The following is an 18,687-nucleotide window of genomic DNA, read 5'->3' as shown; positions in this document are numbered from 1 at the left end:
CATAGATTTCTGATCAATAGTGTCTTGAATCTTTTGTACTCTTGCCGAGAGCTGATCCACACATGAAGACAGACTTCTAATGTCCATCGCTACACCTGTGTCCTGAACCACCCAAATGTCTAGGGGAAAAAAAAGGCAAAACACAGTGCAGAGAAAAAAAATGGTCTCAGAACTTCTTTTTTCCCTCTATTGAGAATCATTAGTACTTTGGCTTCCTGTACTGTTATGATTAGGCAATTCAGTACCACAGTGAACATAGAGGTCAGAGCACATACAGTGATCTGACAATAATCCAAAAACATAGAACGAGCTCTGAGACGTGGGAACTCTGTTGACCGCAATCCCTAATCCTATCCAACAACACTAGAGGCAGCCGTGGATTGCGCCTAACGCTACCTATGCAACTCGGCACAGCCTGAGAAACTAGCTAGCCTGAAGATAGAAAATAAGCCTACCTTGCCTCAGAGAAATACCCCAAAGGAAAAGGCAGCCCCCCACATATAATGACTGTGAGTAAGATGAAAAGACAAATGCAGAGATGAAATAGATTTAGCAAAGTGAGGCCCGACTTACTGAACAGAGCGAGGATAGGAAAGGTAACTTTGCGGTCAACACAAAACCCTAAAAACCACGCAAAGGGGGCAAAAAGACCCTCCGTACCGAACTAACGGCACGGAGGTACACCCTCTGCGTCCCAGAGCTTCCAGCAAACAAATAGATAAGCTGGACAGAAGAAAAGCAAACAAAATAGCAAAGGAAAACTTAGCTATACAGAGCAGCAGGCCACAGGAACGATCCAGGAGGAAAACAAGTCCAATACTGGAACATAGTCAGGAAGCCAGGATCAAAGCACTAGGTGGAGTTAAGTAAAGCAGCACCTAACGACCTCACCACATCACCTGAGGGAGGAAACTCAGAAGCCGCAGTACCACTTCCCTCCACCAACGGAAGCTTACAGAGAGAATCAGCCGAAGTACCACTTGTGACCACAGGAGGGAGCTCTGCCACAGAATTCACAACATAGGCCTCTGGCTACACTCTGTTTCTCCTGTAATCCCTGGGCTCCAACACCGCCAGTTGCTGCTCAGAAGTGCCATCTTCACAGTCAACACTTGCTCCTGTGTTATTGATCCCCTACTGTTTATCCAGCAATTTCTCCTGCTCAGTGCACACTCACACTACTACAGATATTAAACTTGCTCCAATTAGGCCTCTGGCTACACTCTGTTTCTCCTGTAATCCATGGGCTCCAACACTGCCAGTTGCTGCTCAGAAGTGCCGTCTGCACAGTCAACATTTGCTCCTGTGTTATTGGGGTTCAGTAACGTCAGCTGATCCCCTGCTGTGTCTCTGGCAATTTTGCCTGCTCTGTCAACATTCACACTACTACAGATATTAAAGTTGCTCCAATTAGGCCTCTGGCTACACTCTGTTTCTCCTGTAATCCCTGGGCTCCAACACCGCCAGTTGCTGCTCAGAAGTGCCGCCTTCACAGTCAACACTTGCTCCTGTGTTATTGATCCCCTGCTGTTTATCCAGCAATTTCTCCTGCTCAGTGCACACTCACACTACTACAGATATTAAACTTGCTCCAATTAGGCCTCTGGCTACACTCTGTTTCTCCTGTAATCCATGGGCTCCAACACTGCCAGTTGCTGCTCAGAAGTGCCATCTGCACAGTCAACATTTGCTCCTGTGTTATTGGGGTTCAGTAACTTCAGCTGATCCCCTGCTGTGTGTCCGGCAATTTCGCCTGCTCTGTCAGCATTCACACTACTACATATTTTAAACTTGCTCCAATTACGCCTCTGCCTCCATTCTGTTTCTAGCATTGACTGTGGGCTCCAACACTGCCAGTTGCTGCTCAGAAGTGCCGTCTGCACAGTCAACATTTGCTCCTGTGTTATTGGGGTTCAGAAACGCCAGCTGCTCCCCTGCTGTGTGTCCGGCAATTTTGCCCGCGCTCTCCACATTCACACTACTACAGATGTTAAACTTGCTCTAATTACGCTTCTGCCTCCACTCTGTTTCTAGTATTTACACTGAGCTCCAACACCACCAGTTGCTGCTCAGAAGTGTCTTTGGCACGGGTACTCCCTCCTGCCCAGCCTGGTTCCAGCACTCCAGCTGTTTCCGGGTAGTGTCAAGGTCACGTGCCTCCAATACGTTGTCCTGTCGGGTTGCGGTCGGGTGAGCCGACTCTATGGTGCCTGCAGTTTAGGTGCTTTCTTTGTGGGCTGCGGGATCTGGCAATGAAGGCTGGTTCCGTAGTGCCAATAGGACAAGCTCCCCTTGTAGGGATGTGGGTTTTCAGAAACTCCAGCCGGCTCATGGCATTGCAATTTTTTTTTCATGTGGACCTTCTGCTGCCTATCTGAGTTCCAGCACCATTGGCTGGTTCTTTGGAAGTCAATTTTGAATAGGTCCCCCTGGGTTTAAGTACCGTCAGCTGGTTCCAGGCAGAGCCTTTGGCTTAGGTGCCTCCTTCTCGGTATCCGAGTTCCACCAACGTCAGGCGGTCCTTGGTAGTGCTTTGTTGCACGGGTACCTCCTGCTTAGTAACAGGGTTCCAGCACCATCAGCTGGTCCTCGGTCGTGCCATTGGCTCTTCTACCTTCGGGTAGCCATCCAGGTTCCAGTACCATCAGCTGGTTCTTGGCAGTGTCTTTTGCTCTTTTACCTTCTGCTCCCCATCCTGGTTCCAGCACCGTCAGTTGGTTCCGGGCAGAGCCTTTGGCTTAGGTGCCTCCTTCTGGGTATCCGAGTTCCACCAACGTCAGGCGGTCCTTGGTAGTGCTTTGTGGCACGGGTATCTCTTGCTTAGTAACCGGGTTCTACTACCATCAGCTGGTCCTCGGTAGTTCCATTGGCTCTTGTACCTTCTGCTACCCATCCGGGTTCCAGTACCGTCAGCTGGTTGTCGACAGAGTCTTTGTCTCTTGTACCTTCTGCTACCCATCCAGGGTCCAGTACCGTCAGCTGGTTCTCGGCAGTGTCTTTGGCATGGGTACTCCCTCCTGCCCAGCCTGGTTCCAGCATGCCAGCTGTTTCCAGGTAGTGTCAAGGTCACTTTGCCTCCAATACATTGTCCTGTCGGGTTGCGGTCGGGTTAGCCGACTCTATGGTGCCTGCAGTTAAGGTGCTTCCTATGTGGGCTGCGGGATATGGCAATGAAGGCTGGTTCAGTAGTGCCAATAGGACAAGCTCCCCCTGTAGGACTGTGGGTTGTCGGTAACTCCAGCCGGCTCGTGGCCTTGTAATTTTTTTTTCATGTGGACCTTCTGCTGCCTATCTGAGTTCCAGCACCATTAGCTGGTTCTTTGGAAGTCAATCTTGAATAGGTCCCCCTGGGTTCCAGTACCGTCAGCTGATTCCAGGCAGAGCCTTTGGTTTAGGTGCCTCCTTCTCGGTATCTGAGTTCCACCATCGTCTGGTGGTTCTTGGTAGTGCTTTCTGGCATGGGTACCTCCTGCTTAGTAACCGGGTTCCAGGACATTCAGCTAGGAGAATGGGTCCTGAATAGAAGAATCTTCAGGATGTTGGTAGACAGATTTATTTGCCGCAGACCAAAATTCACAGGTCAGAGCCTTTTTTTCCCTAAACCCCAGGGACAATTCCATAGAAGTGGATGCTCTGGTCCAAGCATGGACCTTCCGATTGGCCTATGCCTTCCCGCCAATCCCAATACTGGCAAAAACCCACCAAAAGATCTGAGAGGAACAGGTGCCAACCATCCTAGTTGCTCCGGTCTGGCCAAAAAGGAGCTGGTACAATCTCATTATCGAACTACAGATAGACGGTCCAGTTCACCTGCCGGTAGATGTCGATCTTTTCCTCCAGGGACCCTTCCAGCACCAGAATCCCCAAAGATTGAACTTAGCGGCCTGGTTACTGAGGCCCAGGTCCCAAGTGCTAGAGGGCTATCGGATGCTGTAATCTCTACCTTGCAAAAATCCAGGAAGCCTGTCACTAATGCAATTTATGCTAAAGTGTGGAAAACTTTCTCAACTTTCTGTCTACCTAGTAAACCAGACACATTCCATCCGAACATATCTCAAATATTGGACTTCCTTCAGCTTGGGTTAGAGTTTGACCTTAGACCCAGCACTCTAAAAGTTCAAGTTTCTGCTATCAGTGCTGTTTGTGACCAGGATCTGGCCTATTACCGTTTGATCAGAAGATTTATGGTATCAGCTGTAAGATCGCAGCCTAGGAAACAACCCATGATACCCTCATGGGACTCAAATATTGTCCTCAGAGGGCTCACACAAGCACCGTTTGAGCCTTTAACATCCTGTTCTCCTCAACAACACCTGTCATACAAGGCAGCTTTCCTGGTAGCGATTACCACAGCAAGACATGTGGGAGAGCTGCAAGCCTTATCAGTTAGAGAACCCTACTTGATAATAACAGATGACTCTATAATTCTCCAGCTTGATCCATCTTTTCTGCTGAAGGTGATGTCTGATTTTCATTGTTCTCAGAACATTATTTTTCTTTCCTTCTGCCAGAACCCGGCAAACCCCAAAGAAGAAGAGTTCCACTCTCTCGATGTTAGAAGAACTATTCTATACTATCTTTACCAGACTAATTCTTTCAGAATTGATCAAAACATGTTTGTCCATCTGTTGGGTCAGAATAAAGAAAGGAAAGTGGCAAAAAGTACTATTTCCAATTGGATCAAAAGAGCCATACATGAAACCTATCTGGCCCAGAACTTGACTCCTTCAATCAAGGTCAAGGCCCATTCTACAAGGCCTACTTCAGTGTCATGGGCAGAAAGAGCAGGCGCTTCCATTGAGCAGATCTGCAGGGCTGCAACTTGGTCTTCACCACATACCTTTACCAAACACTACAGATTGGACTTATTGTCCAATAGGGATCTAGTCTTTGGCCGGAAAGTTCTCCAGGCTATTGTCCCCCCCTACTGCAGAATTGGTTGGTACTCCTCCTATGCTGTCGTGGAAGGTGACTGGAGAAAATAGAATTAGACTTACCAGGAATTCGGTTTCTAGGAACCTTCCATGACAGCACTAATTCCCTCCCTTTCCTTGGATTTATTCTGGATTTATTAAGGTAGCTAGTGCTATGGTATCCGTTGTAAGTCACTGGCGATTTGGAGGGAGGAGGGGCTTTTTAACCTCTCATGCTTCATGTCCCCCATTAGGGAATGCAGACATCCTCATATGCTGTCGTGGAAGATTCCTAGAAACCGAATTACCGGTATGTCTAATTCTATTTTTGCCTCTGTTCAGCGGTGTACTTTTCAGAAGTGAGCAAAACTGTGGACGATGATACCTTTATGTAATCTAAAATCCGGATCACAGGTCCTATGGCGCTCACAGTGCATCCATCTTCCTCATTATAGGGAATCTTCCACTGGGGGTTCTGTCTCAATCACATATTTCAGAGATTTACACAGAAACTTTGATGTAAGCGCTCAGTGCAGGCCACAGTATAAACATGCACCAAGCCTTACTGTGATCTTTGGGGGGCAGAATGAAAAAATCAACAGCATGTGAAGAATTGGCTTTATTTTTTATACCATTCCTTATGCAGTATAAGCGATTAGGTGACTTTATTTTTCGGGTTGGTGCAATTACAGTGATATCAGATTTATATCGGGTTTTTATTTTTAGCTGCTGTCACACTCTAAAAAAATGCTTTTATTGCGAAAACAAGTTTTTCCATCATATTTGAGAGCTATAATTTTTCCATATTTGGCCAACAGAGTCATGTGAGGGCTTGTTTATGGCAGGAAGAACTGACGTTTTTATTGGTACCATTTTCTGGCACATAACATTTTTGATAGCTTTCTATTCCAATTTTTGGTAGACAGAATGAATAAAAGCCAGAAATTCTGGATTTGCTTTTTGTTTTTTGTTTATATACCGTTCCTTGTGTGGTAAAATTGGTAAGGCAGCTTTATTCGTCGGGTCAATGATAGAGCACAAAGAAGCAGGATAGGTCATATAAATGGGGATCACCACACATAAGGATATGGCAAATAATTAAACACAGCTTTATTGAGGTAAATATACATATGTTGTAGCTGTTTGCTTTCTGACCCAATGTCAGATATGCCAGATCACCAGTGAGGCCAAATCAGGAGGTTACGCCCATCATTTTACAACTGCGCTTGGAGACAAAGGGCACCTCACATATTCTGTGAGCAAGTCACTTTTATCTGATGTAATGCAGCAAGAGGCAATATTTTATACCATTTACAACAAATGTAACTCTCAATGTATTTCATGTAGCCCCCACCATCACCCAGGGTCATACTGACCTTTATTTTCTCACGTACCCAGAGCATGTTGTGGCTGACTATTGAGAACATACATGATAAGAAGTATAGTCTCCTTGAAGAGGAGACTAGCAGACTACTGTAACAACAGTTTCTAGAAATTCTAACAGTTAAAGGCAAAAGGCACTTAAAGGCAAACTATTAACCCTTCTATATCAATTTCCCCCTTTTGTAAATAGTATAACTTTTGCTACAGGGTCAGCTGATGTCCACAAATGAGCTACTGTCTCATGGGTCTGGTACCCACAAGGGGGCTTTCTACCTGCTTCGCCCATCCACCCTCAGTGTGGACACTCACCTCCCTCGTCAGCAGTGGCTCTACGGGGCCTATGATACACTATAGAAGGTTCAGCCTTAGGTAGTACATAAATTAACGCTTTTACGGCTACATAAAACAATAAGCAAAGCAACAAAATTTGCATACAAGTCTGCTTAATACCAAAAATAATCCATCCCGCTGGGCCGCTAAGCCAATTGGCTGGATTTAAAAAGGAGTCTCTATATTGTATTAGTCTCATTAAGAGCCTTAAGGAACCTAGAAAATCTGAGTCCAAGTCTCATTGTGTATGCAGTGCGGTGTTAATACCTTCCTTGGCTCCAGGGGTAAGTCTAAGTACAGCATAGTCCTTGCAGATACTGGGCTGTGTGTACAGATCCAACAGTCTAGCAGATTTTGTCCTTCCGTGTCTTTTATAAGAAAAGCAAGATGTTGAATAAGTTGTTGTCCTTGTCAACATTTAAAAGTTTATCCAGTGTCTCTGTAAGGTGCAAAAATCCTACGACTGCCAGCAAGGTGATTAGAACAACAGTCATTCTGCTGGTAAAAAGATCTTTTTGCAGTGACTGGCATGGATCCAGGTGGGCTTTCCCTCAAGTTTCACTGAGGTAAATGTGGTCAGCTGGACTTTAAAACGGGCCGTCAAACCGTGGATCTAGGGTCCCTCTCACGTGTCTGTGTTTGACCACCAATCACCTGGATTCAGCTGATGTACGTCTGCACTGGCATTAGGATCTGGAATGGATGAAAACACATGGTTTTGCACCACATTAAGTCTGGGCCCACAAACATAAACTCTATCCCTTTAAAGACCTTTCCCTTTACACAGACGTCCCCGGGCCACGGACCGGGTCTGCCACCGTGACATCCCCCTATGAACTGCAGGACCTGGTACCGAGTACCCCACGGCCCCATGGGGGCGCTCAACATTCATGTTTCTCCAAGCAACTGGTCAATCAAAAATGGTCAAATGGCACTCCTGTGCTGTCTATTTTTTTCACTGATCTATCTACTTGAATGGGTGAATTTGACCTGCAAATTGGACAGAAATGGGAGATGTTTCTCTTCTATTTAAAGGAAACCTGTCATCATGTTTGTCCCATGTGAGATAAGGCCACCATCTTTCAGGCCTGATATACAGCACTCTAATATGCTGTATACAGTATATACCCACAATTCAGCCTGTAATTCAAGAAAAACACCTTTTATAATATTCATCTATGGGCCTCCTTGGTTTGATAGGCGTCCTTGTCTTGATCCGGTTCTTCCCTTCTTCTTGCGATGCCTTGCTCCTCTCTACTGCTTAGTGTGGATGACACATCCTACATCTCCAAACAGTGTTCCCTGCATTGCTCTTTTGCACAGGCATATTTCTCAACTCTGACCAGGGCAGAGTAAAGTACTGCAGTACACATGTGCCGGGGCTCTTTGACCTTTGCTGGCACATGCCCCCGTACAGTACTTTGCTCTGCACTTGACAGGGCAGAGATTAGTATTAGTGATGAGTGACTGTACTCGCTGCTTGGGTTTTCCCAGGAACGCTCGGGTGGCCTCCGAGTATTTGTTAGTGTTTGGAGATTAAGTTTTCATCACTGCAGGTGAATGATTTATAGCTATTAGCTAGCTTGATTACATGTGAGGATTCCCTAGCAACCAGGCAACCCCCACATGTACTCAGCCTGGCTAATAGCTGTAAATCATTCAGCTGAGGCAATGAAAAATTAATCTCGGAACACTGACAAATACTCGGAGATCACCAGAGCGTGCTCTGGAAAACCCAAGCAACGAGTATACTCGCTCATCACTAATTAGTATGCTTGCGCAGGAGAGCAATGCCGTGGACACTGTGTGGGTGAAATAGGATGCGTCATCTACATGAAGCAAGAAGGACAGCATTGCAAGGAGATGGGAGGCACCAGACCAAGAACAGCGAGGCCCATCAGATCGGTCTGCCCCACAGGTGAGGATTATAAAACTTTTTTTCCTGTATTGCAAGCCGGATTGGAAGCATATCTACGGTATAATAGACTGTTGTATATCAGGGCTGAAAAGTGCAGGCTTTATCTTACATGGGACAAACTTGGTGACTGGATCCCTTTAGTGCGGACAAAGAAGTCTGACATGTTAAAAAGGGCCATAGCCTATAACATGTCTAATATTGAAAAAACTGACAGATATGTGAAAGAAGCCTTCTTTTTTTTTCTTTGAAAAAAAAAATACATTGCCACCTGAAATTGGCAACAAGCCTGCTGTTGAAAGATCTGTTCTTTATGTGTCTATGCTTACTTATTATAAATGTACAGTGGTATCTATCAGGACTAGGAAGTGGACCCTCTGGGTCACGACTTCAGAGCCCCTGAGGGCAAGTGAACCAGATGGTGCCACCACCTGTACAGGGAGTGTTAGGGACAGGACCAAGGAGGGTGAAGCCGCAATTGCCGGAGCCAAAGGGGCGACTGAAGATAGAACAGAGAGAGAACGGAGGACGGAGGGAGGATGGAGCTACTGAAGAGGCTAGAATGGTGGAGGCACTGGACAGATAGGGGCAGCAAAAGACAAAGTACTGACCGGAAAGATGAAGGCACACATAGACGAAAACAACGGAAACTCAGAACTAGCAGGCACAACAGGAACACAGGACAGGAAGGCACAGCAGGAATACGGAACTGGAAGGCACAGCAGGAACGCGGGACTGGAAGGCACAGCAGGAATACGGAACTGGGAGGCACAGCAGGAACGCGGGACTGGAAGGCACAGCAGGAACATGGGACTGGAAGGCTCAGCAGGAACATGGGACTGGAAGGCACAGCAGACTGAGACAATCTAGAGACAAAGCAAGAGATGCACGGAGCGTAGGGACCTAAGGTGATGCTGGTAATAACCAGTGTTATGAAAGGCAATTCAGTACTACAATGGACATAGCGGTCAGAGCACATAGAGTGATCTGACAATAACCCAAAATCATAGAACGAGCTCTGAGACGTGGGAACTCTGCAGACCGCAATCCCTAATCCTCTCCAAACAACACTAGAGGCAGCCGTGGATTGCGCCTAACTCTGCCTATGCAACTCGGCACAGCCTGAGAAACTAACTAGCCTGAAGATAGAAAATAAGCCTACCTTGCCTCAGAGAAATACCCCAAAGGAAAAGGCAGCCCCCCACATATAATGACTGTGAGTTAAGATGAAAAGACAAACGTAGAGATGAAATAGATTCAGCAAAGTGAGGCCCGACTTTCTTAACAGATCGAGGATAGAAAAGGTAACTTTGCGGTCTACACAAAACCCTAAAGAAAACCACGCAAAGGGGGCAAAAAGACCCTCCGTACCGAACTAACGGCACGGAGGTACACCCTTTGCGTCCCAGAGCTTCCAGCAACAAAATAGACAAGCTGGACAGAAAAAATAGCAAACAAATAGCAAAGAAGAACTTACCTATGCAGAGCAGCAGGCCACAGGAATGATCCAGGGAAAAGCAAGTCCAACACTGGAACATTGACAGGAAGCCAGGATCAAAGCCTTAGGTGGAGTTAAGTAGAGAAGCACCTAACGACCTCACCAGATCACCTGAGGGAGGAAACTCAGAAGCCGCAGTACCACTTCCCTCCACCAACAGAAGCTCACAGAGAGAATCAGCCGAAGTACCACTTGTGACCACAGGAGGGAGCTCTGCCACAGAATTCACAATAGTACCCCCCCTTTGAGGAGGGGTCACCGAACCCTCACCAGAGCCCCCAGGCCGACCAGGATGAGCCACATGAAAGGCATGAACAAGATCGGGAGCATGGACATCAGAGGCAAAAACCCAGGAATTATCTTCCTGAGCATAACCCTTCCATTTAACCAGATACTGGAGTTTCCGTCTAGAAACACGAGAATCCAAAATCTTCTCCACAATATACTCCAATTCCCCCTCCACCAAAACCGGGGCAGGAGGATCAACAGATGGAACCATAGGTGCCACGTATCTCCGCAACAATGACCTATGGAATACGTTATGTATGGAAAAAGAATCTGGAAGGGTCAGACGAAAAGACACAGGATTAAGAACCTCAGAAATCCTATACGGACCAATGAAACGAGGTTTAAACTTAGGAGAGGAAACCTTCATAGGAATATGACGAGAAGATAACCAAACAAGATCCCCAACATGAAGTCGGGGACCCACACGGCGTCTGCGATTAGCGAAACGTTGAGCCTTCTCCTGGGACAAGGTCAAATTGTCCACTACATGAGTCCAAATCTGCTGCAACCTGTCCACCACAGTATCCACACCAGGACAGTCCGAAGACTCAACCTGTCCTGAAGAGAAACGAGGATGGAACCCAGAATTGCAGAAAAATGGCGAAACCAAGGTAGCCGAGCTGGCCCGATTATTAAGGGCGAACTCAGCCAAAGGCAAAAAGGACACCCAGTCATCCTGATCGGCAGAAACAAAGCATCTCAGATATGTTTCCAAGGTCTGATTGGTTCGTTCGGTCTGGCCATTAGTCTGAGGATGGAAAGCCGAGGAAAAAGACAAGTCAATGCCCATCCTACCACAAAAGGCTCGCCAAAACCTTGAAACAAACTGGGAACCTCTGTCAGAAACGATATTCTCTGGAATGCCATGTAAACGAACCACATGCTGGAAGAACAATGGCACCAAATCAGAGGAGGAAGGCAATTTAGACAAGGGTACAAGATGGACCATCTTAGAAAAGCGATCACAGACCAACCAAATGACTGACATCTTTTGAGAAACGGGAAGATCAGAAATAAAATCCATAGAGATATGTGTCCAAGGCCTCTTCGGGACCGGCAAGGGCAAAAGCAACCCACTGGCACGAGAACAGCAGGGCTTAGCCCGAGCACAAATCCCACAGGACTGCACAAAAACACGCACATCCCGCGACAGAGACGGCCACCAAAAGGATCTAGCCACCAACTCTCTGGTACCAAAGATTCCAGGATGACCAGCCAACACCGAACAATGAACCTCAGAGATAACTTTATTGGTCCACCTATCAGGGACAAACAGTCTCTCCGCTGGACAACGATCAGGTTTATTAGCCTGAAATTTTTGCAGCACCCGCCGCAAATCAGGGGAGATGGCAGTCACAATTACACCTTCCTTGAGGATACCCGCCGGCTCAGACAAACCTGGAGAGTCGAGCACAAAACTCCTAGACAGAGCATCCGCCTTCACATTTTTAGAGCCTGGAAGGTACGAAATCACAAAGTCAAAATGGGCAAAAAACAGCGACCAACGAGCCTCTCTAGGATTCAACCGCTTAGCAGACTCAAGATAAGTCAAGTTCTTATGATCAGTCAATACCACCACGCGATGCTTAGCTCCTTCAAGCCAATGATGCCACTCCTCGAATGCCCACTTCATGGCCAGCAACTCTCGGTTGCCCACATCATAATTTCGCTCAGCAGGCGAAAACTTCCTGGAAAAAAAAGCGCATGGTTTCATCACTGAGCAATCAGAACCTCTCTGCGACAAAACAGCCCCTGCTCCAATCTCAGAAGCATCAACCTCGACCTGGAACGGAAGAGAAACATCTGGTTGACACAACACAGGGGCAGAAGAAAAACGACGCTTCAACTCTTGAAAAGCTTCCACAGCAGCAGAAGACCAATTGACCAAATCAGCACCCTTCTTGGTCAAATCGGTCAATGGTTTGGCAATACTAGAAAAATTGCAGATGAAGCGACGATAAAAATTAGCAAAGCCCAGGAACTTTTGCAGACTTTTCAGAGATGTCGGCTGAGTCCAATCATGGATGGCTTGGACCTTTACAGGATCCATCTCGATAGTAGAAGGGGAAAAGATGAACCCCAAAAATGAAACCTTCTGCACACCAAAGAGACACTTTGATCCCTTCACAAACAAAGAATTAGCACGCAGGACCTGAAAAACTGTTCTGACCTGCTTCACATGAGACTCCCAATCATCCGAGAAGATCAAAATGTCATCCAAGTACACAATCAGGAATTTATCCAGGTACTCTCGGAAGATGTCATGCATAAAGGACTGAAACACTGATGGAGCATTGGCAAGTCCGAATGGCATCACTAGATACTCAAAATGACCCTCGGGCGTATTAAATGCAGTTTTCCATTCATCTCCTCACCTGATTCGCACCAGATTATACGCACCACGAAGATCTATCTTGGTGAACCAACTAGCCCCCTTAATCCGAGCAAACAAATCAGATAACAATGGCAAGGGGTACTGAAATTTCACCGTGATCTTATTTAGAAGGCGGTAATCTATACAAGGTCTCAGCGAACCATCCTTCTTGGCTACAAAAAAGAACCCTGCTCCTAATGGTGACGATGACGGGCGAATATGCCCCTTCTACAGGGATTCCTTCACATAACTGCGCATAGCGGCGTGCTCAGGCACGGATAAATTAAACAGTTGACCTTTTGGGAATTTACTACCAGGAATCAAATTGATAGCACGATCACAATCCCTATGCGGAGGTAGGGCATCAGACTTGGGCTCATCAAATACATCCCGGTAATCAGACAAGAACTCTGGGACCTCAGAAGGGGTGGATGACGAAATTGACAAAAATGGAACATCACCATGTACCCCCTGACAACTCCAGCTGGACACCGACATGGATTTCCAATCTAATACTGGATTATGGGCTTGTAGCCATGGCAACCCCAACACGACCACATCATGCAGATTATGCAACACCAGAAAGCGAATAACCTCCTGATGTGCAGGAGCCATGCACATGGTCAGCTGGGTCCAGTATTGAGGCTTATTCTTGGCCAAAGGCGTGGAATCAATTCCTCTCAATGGAATAGGACACTGCAAGGGCTCTAAGAGAAACCCACAACGCTTAGCATACTCCAAGTCCATCAAATTCAGGGCAGCGCCTGAATCCACAAATGCCATGACAGAATACGATGACAAAGAGCAGATCAAGGTAACGGACAGAAGAAATTTTGACTGTACCGTACCAATGGTGGCAGACCTAGCGAACCGCTTAGTGCACTTAGGACAATCAGAGATAGCATGAGTGGAATCACCACAGTAGAAACACAGCCCATTCAGACATCTGTGTTCTTGCCGTTTAACTCTGGTCAAAGTCCTATCGCACTGCATAGGCTCAGGTTTAAGCTCAGGTAATACCGCCAAATGGTGCACAGATTTACGCTCACGCAAGCGTCGACCAATCTGAATGGCCAAAGACATAGACTCATTCAAACCAGCAGGCATAGGAAATCCCACCATGACATCCTTAAGGGCTTCAGAGAGACCCTTTCTGAACATAGCTGCCAGCGCAGATTCATTCCATTGAGTGAGCACGGACCACTTTCTAAATTTCTGACAATATACCTCTATCTCATCCTGACCCTGACAAAGAGCCAGCAAATTTTTCTCTGCCTGATCCACTGAATTAGGTTCATCGTACAGCAATCCGAGCGCCAGGAAAAACGCATCGATATTACTCAATGCAGGATCTCCTGGCGCAAGAGAAAATGCCCAGTCCTGAGGGTCACCGCGCAAAAAAGAAATAATAATCAAAACCTGTTGAACTGGATCACCAGAGGAGCGAGGTTTCAAGGCCAGAAATAATTTACAATTATTTTTGAAACTCAGAAACTTAGTTCTATCTCCAAAAAACAAATCAGGAATAGGAATTCTTGGTTCCAACATAGCTTTCTGATCAATAGTGTCTTGAATCTTTTGTACTCTTGCCGAGAGCTGATCCACAAATGAAGACAGACTTCTAATGTCCATCGCTACACCTGTGTACTGAACCACCCAAATGTCTAGGGGAAAAAAAAGGCAAAACACAGTGCAAAGAAAAAAAAATGGTCTCAGAACTTCTTTTTTCCCTCTATTGAGAATCATTAGTATTTTTGGCTTCCTGTACTGTTATGAAAGGCAATTCAGTACTACAATGGACATAGCGGTCAGAGCACATACAGTGATCTGACAATAACCCAAAATCATAGAACGAGCTCTGAGATGTGGGAACTCTGCAGACCGCAATCCCTAATCCTCTCCAAACAACACTAGAGGCAGCCGTGGATTGCGCCTAACTCTGCCTATGCAACTCGGCACAGCCTGAGAAACTAACTAGCCTGAAGATAGAAAATAAGGCTACCTTGCCTCAGAGAAATACCCCAAAGGAAAAGGCAGCCCCCCACATATAATGACTGTGAGTTAAGATGAAAAGACAAACGTAGAGATGAAATAGATTCAGCAAAGTGAGGCCCGACTTTCTTAACAGATCGAGGATAGAAAAGGTAACTTTGCGGTCTACACAAAACCCTAAAGAAAACCACACAAAGGGGGCAAAAAGACCCTCCGTACCGAACTAACGGCACGGAGGTACACCCTTTGCGTCCCAGAGCTTCCAGCAACAAAATAGACAAGCTGGACAGAAAAAATAGCAAACAAATAGCAAAGAAGAACTTAGCTATGCAGAGCAGCAGGCCACAGGAATGATCCAGGGAAAAGCAAGTCCAACACTGGAACATTGACAGGAAGCCAGGATCAAAGCATTAGGTGGAGTTAAGTAGAGAAGCACCTAACGACCTCACCAGATCACCTGAGGGAGGAAACTCAGAAGCCGCAGTACCACTTCCCTCCACCAACAGAAGCTCACAGAGAGAATCAGCCGAAGTACCACTTGTGACCACAGGAGGGAGCTCTGCCACAGAATTCACAACAAACCAGCAAACGCAATAGATGCAAAGGCGTCTAACCCGGTCAGGAGAGAAATACCCGATGGGCTCCGCCATATTGGGGGCGGAGCCAGCGGGTCACGACCTCCCAGAAGCCCCGGCAGTGAGAGGAGCACGTCTGCGCATGCGCGGACAGCCGAAGGGTCGAACACCAAGGAATCCAGACGGAGAGGAGCAAGGAAGAGCATCGCGAGTGCGCCGGCCGGAGAGGTAAGTATAGAACGGTGTAACAGTACCCCCTCTCTTACCCCCCCTCCCTTTAGAACTAGAAAGAAACCTCTTAAAGACTAAAGGAACATTGATATTCTCAAGAGGCTCCCAAGACCTTTCCTCTGGTTCAAACCCCTTCCAATCAATCAAATAAAACGTCTTGCCCTTGACAGATTTCTTAGCAAGAATATTCTGAACTTCAAAAGAGGCATCGGAAGAAATAGGTTGGTGAGAACGTGATGAAACGGAATGAAAATGATTAAAAATTGTGGGTTTGAGGAGTGATACATGCGTAGGGAAGCGGGCAATTTCAACTTGTATGCTACGTTATTAATTCGGCTAGAAGCCTCAAAGGGACCAATGTAACGTAGACCTAACTTCTGAGAGGGAATTTTGAGTCAGATGTAGTGAGAGGAAAGCCAGACCATATTGCCAGGTCGATAAGGAGGGACATCCAAACGCTTTTTGTCAGCATACTTTTTCATTCTGCTACTAGCATATTCAAGCGCCTCCTTAGTCTCCTGCCAAATTTTGGAAAACTCCTGGGACAAGGAATCCGCCGCCGGTACTGAGGTGGGGGGAACAGGGAGAGGAATGCTGAGATGTTGCCCAAAAACAATAAAAATAGGAGACTTAGATGAAGATTCGCTAGTGTGGTTATTGTAAGCGAATTCTGCCCAAGGGAGAAGAGACACCCAGTCATCATGGTGAGCATTGGTAAAAATGACGAAGATAAGATATGAGGATTTGATTTACATGCTCCACCTGACCGTTGGACTGGGGATGATAAGCAGAAGAAAAATCTAGCGATACCTTCATAAGACCACAAAGGGCTCTCCAAAAACGCAAGGTAAACTGAAACTGGACTCCTCGGTCAGAGACGATATGCTGAGGGAATCCGTGGAGTCAAAAAGCTTGAAGTAAAAAGATCTTTGCTAGGTCAGAAGCAGATGGAAGGCCAGGTAGAAAGATGAAGTGAGCCATCTTGGAAAATCTGTCCACCACCACCAAAATTGCAGTGCAATTAGAGGACTTCAGTAAGTTGGTGACAAAGTCCATAGCAATATGAGTCCAGGGAACAGATGGCACAGGAAGTGGAAGCAGAGAACCAGAAGGCAGCTGTCGAGGAGCCTTGTTCCGAGCACACGAGGAACTGGAAGCAACGAAATCCAACACATCCTGGTGAAGAGAAGCCCACCAATAATGACGAGAAGTCAAGGAGAGAGTCTTCTTACCTCCAATATGTCCAGCGAACTGGGAGGAATGACCCCAACGTAAGACCTTCAACTTGTCGCAATTAGATATGAGAGTTTTTCCCAGAGGCGACGTAATCACATCTAGAGGAGCCAAAGAAACAATCTTAGCTGGATCAAGAATGCGCATAGGTCTCTCCTCTACATCTAACTTTTGAAAAGACCGTGACAGGGCGTCAGCTCTGATGTTCTTATCTCCAGGTCGGAAATGTAATTCGAAATCGAAACGTCCGAAGAACAAGGACCATCTGGCTTGATGAGGATTCAGCCTTTGGGCTGACTGGACATAGGCTAGATTCTTGTGGTTAGTGAAAATGACGAAAGGATAAACAGCCCCTTCTAGAAGATGCCGCCACTCCTCCAGGGCCAATTTGATGGCAAGCAATTCCTTGTCACCGATGGAATAATTACGTTCTGGAGGAGAAAATGCCTTGGAGAAAAATCCTCAAGAGACTAATCGTCCCGAGTTAGACCTCTGTAGAAGTACAGCTCCAACTCCAATAGAGGACGCATCCACTTCTAGAATGAATTGCCTATTGGTATCTGGTCGATGAAGCACAGATGCAGAAGCAAACTCTTGCTTCAGAGTTTGGAAGGCTGTTTCAGCCTCCGGTGGCCAAAGATTAGGACCGACCCCCTTGCGGACAAAAGCAGAGATTGGCTTAGACAGAGAGAAGTGAGGAATAAATTGCCTGTGTAGTAAATGACAAAGCCAAGAAATCGCTGAATAGCCTGTACCCTAGATGGACAGGTCCAATTCAGAACGGCAGACACTTTCTCAGGATCCATCTTCAGACCATGCTCGGAAACGATATAACCCAGGAAAGGCACGGAAGACTATTCGAAGACGCATTTTTAAATCTTAGCGAAGAGATGATTCTCCCTTAGACGAAGTAAGACTCGACGAACGTCTCGTCGATGGGTGGAAAGATCAGGAGAGAAGACGAGGATGTCATCCAAGTAGACCACAACACTGGTATAGAGACAGTCTCGAAAGATGTCATTGATGAACTCTTCGAACACTGCAGGCGCGTTACAAAGCCCAAAAGGCATTACCAAATACTCGTAGTGTCCATCCCGAGTGTTGAATGCGGTCTTCCATTCATCTCCCGCACGGATGCGAACCAAGTTGTAGGCTCCCCAAAGATCAAGCTTGGTGAAGATTCGTGCTCCACTCAGACGGTCGAAAAGTTCAGAGATTAGAGGTAAGGGGTATTTGTTCTTCACAGTGATGTTATTTAATCCCCTGTAATCAATACACAGGCAAAGAGAACTATCCTTCTTCTTCACAAAAAGGAAACCTGCCCCAGCTGGAGAGGAAGATTTCCGAATTAAACCTCTAGCGAGGTTCTCCTGAACATAGTCTGACATAGCTTGAGTTTCTGCAGGCGAGAGAGAATAGATTCTTCCCCTAGGAGGCGTGGCACCAGGAACGAGATAGGACAGTCGTAGGGTCGATGCGGAGGAAGAGACTCTGCCTCCTTCTTATGAAAAACATCCGAAAAAGAAGAAAAAGCAGAAGGCAACCCGGAGGGAATGGGAGAGGGACAGGGAACACCCACAGGACGCACCGGCAGCAGACAACGAGTCCGACAGGAATCTCCTCAATGAAGAATGTTGCCCTTATGCCAATCTAGAAAAGGTTCGTGGAGTCACAGCCACGGAAGGCCGAGGAGAATAGGATGAGAAATGTTGGCTAAAACGAAGAATGAGATTTTCTCCCTAAGAAGAGCCCCTACCTGAAATTCTACCAACCTGAGTTATGGTTTCTTGCAAGGGTCTTCCGTTAACAGAAGCGAGAAGAAGAGGATTCTCTAAAGCCCTTAGGGGAACTGATAATTTAGTTACCTCCTCCAACCTAATAATATTTCGCGCTGCACCCGAGTCCAAATAAGCCTCAAGAGAAAAACGTTTACCAAGAACATGTAACAAAACGGG

The sequence above is a fragment of the Ranitomeya imitator genome, chromosome 3 (assembly GCF_032444005.1).
Source record: "Ranitomeya imitator isolate aRanImi1 chromosome 3, aRanImi1.pri, whole genome shotgun sequence".
NCBI classification, from domain to species: Eukaryota; Metazoa; Chordata; class Amphibia; order Anura; family Dendrobatidae; genus Ranitomeya; species Ranitomeya imitator.
This window is presented reverse-complemented; position numbering follows the sequence as displayed.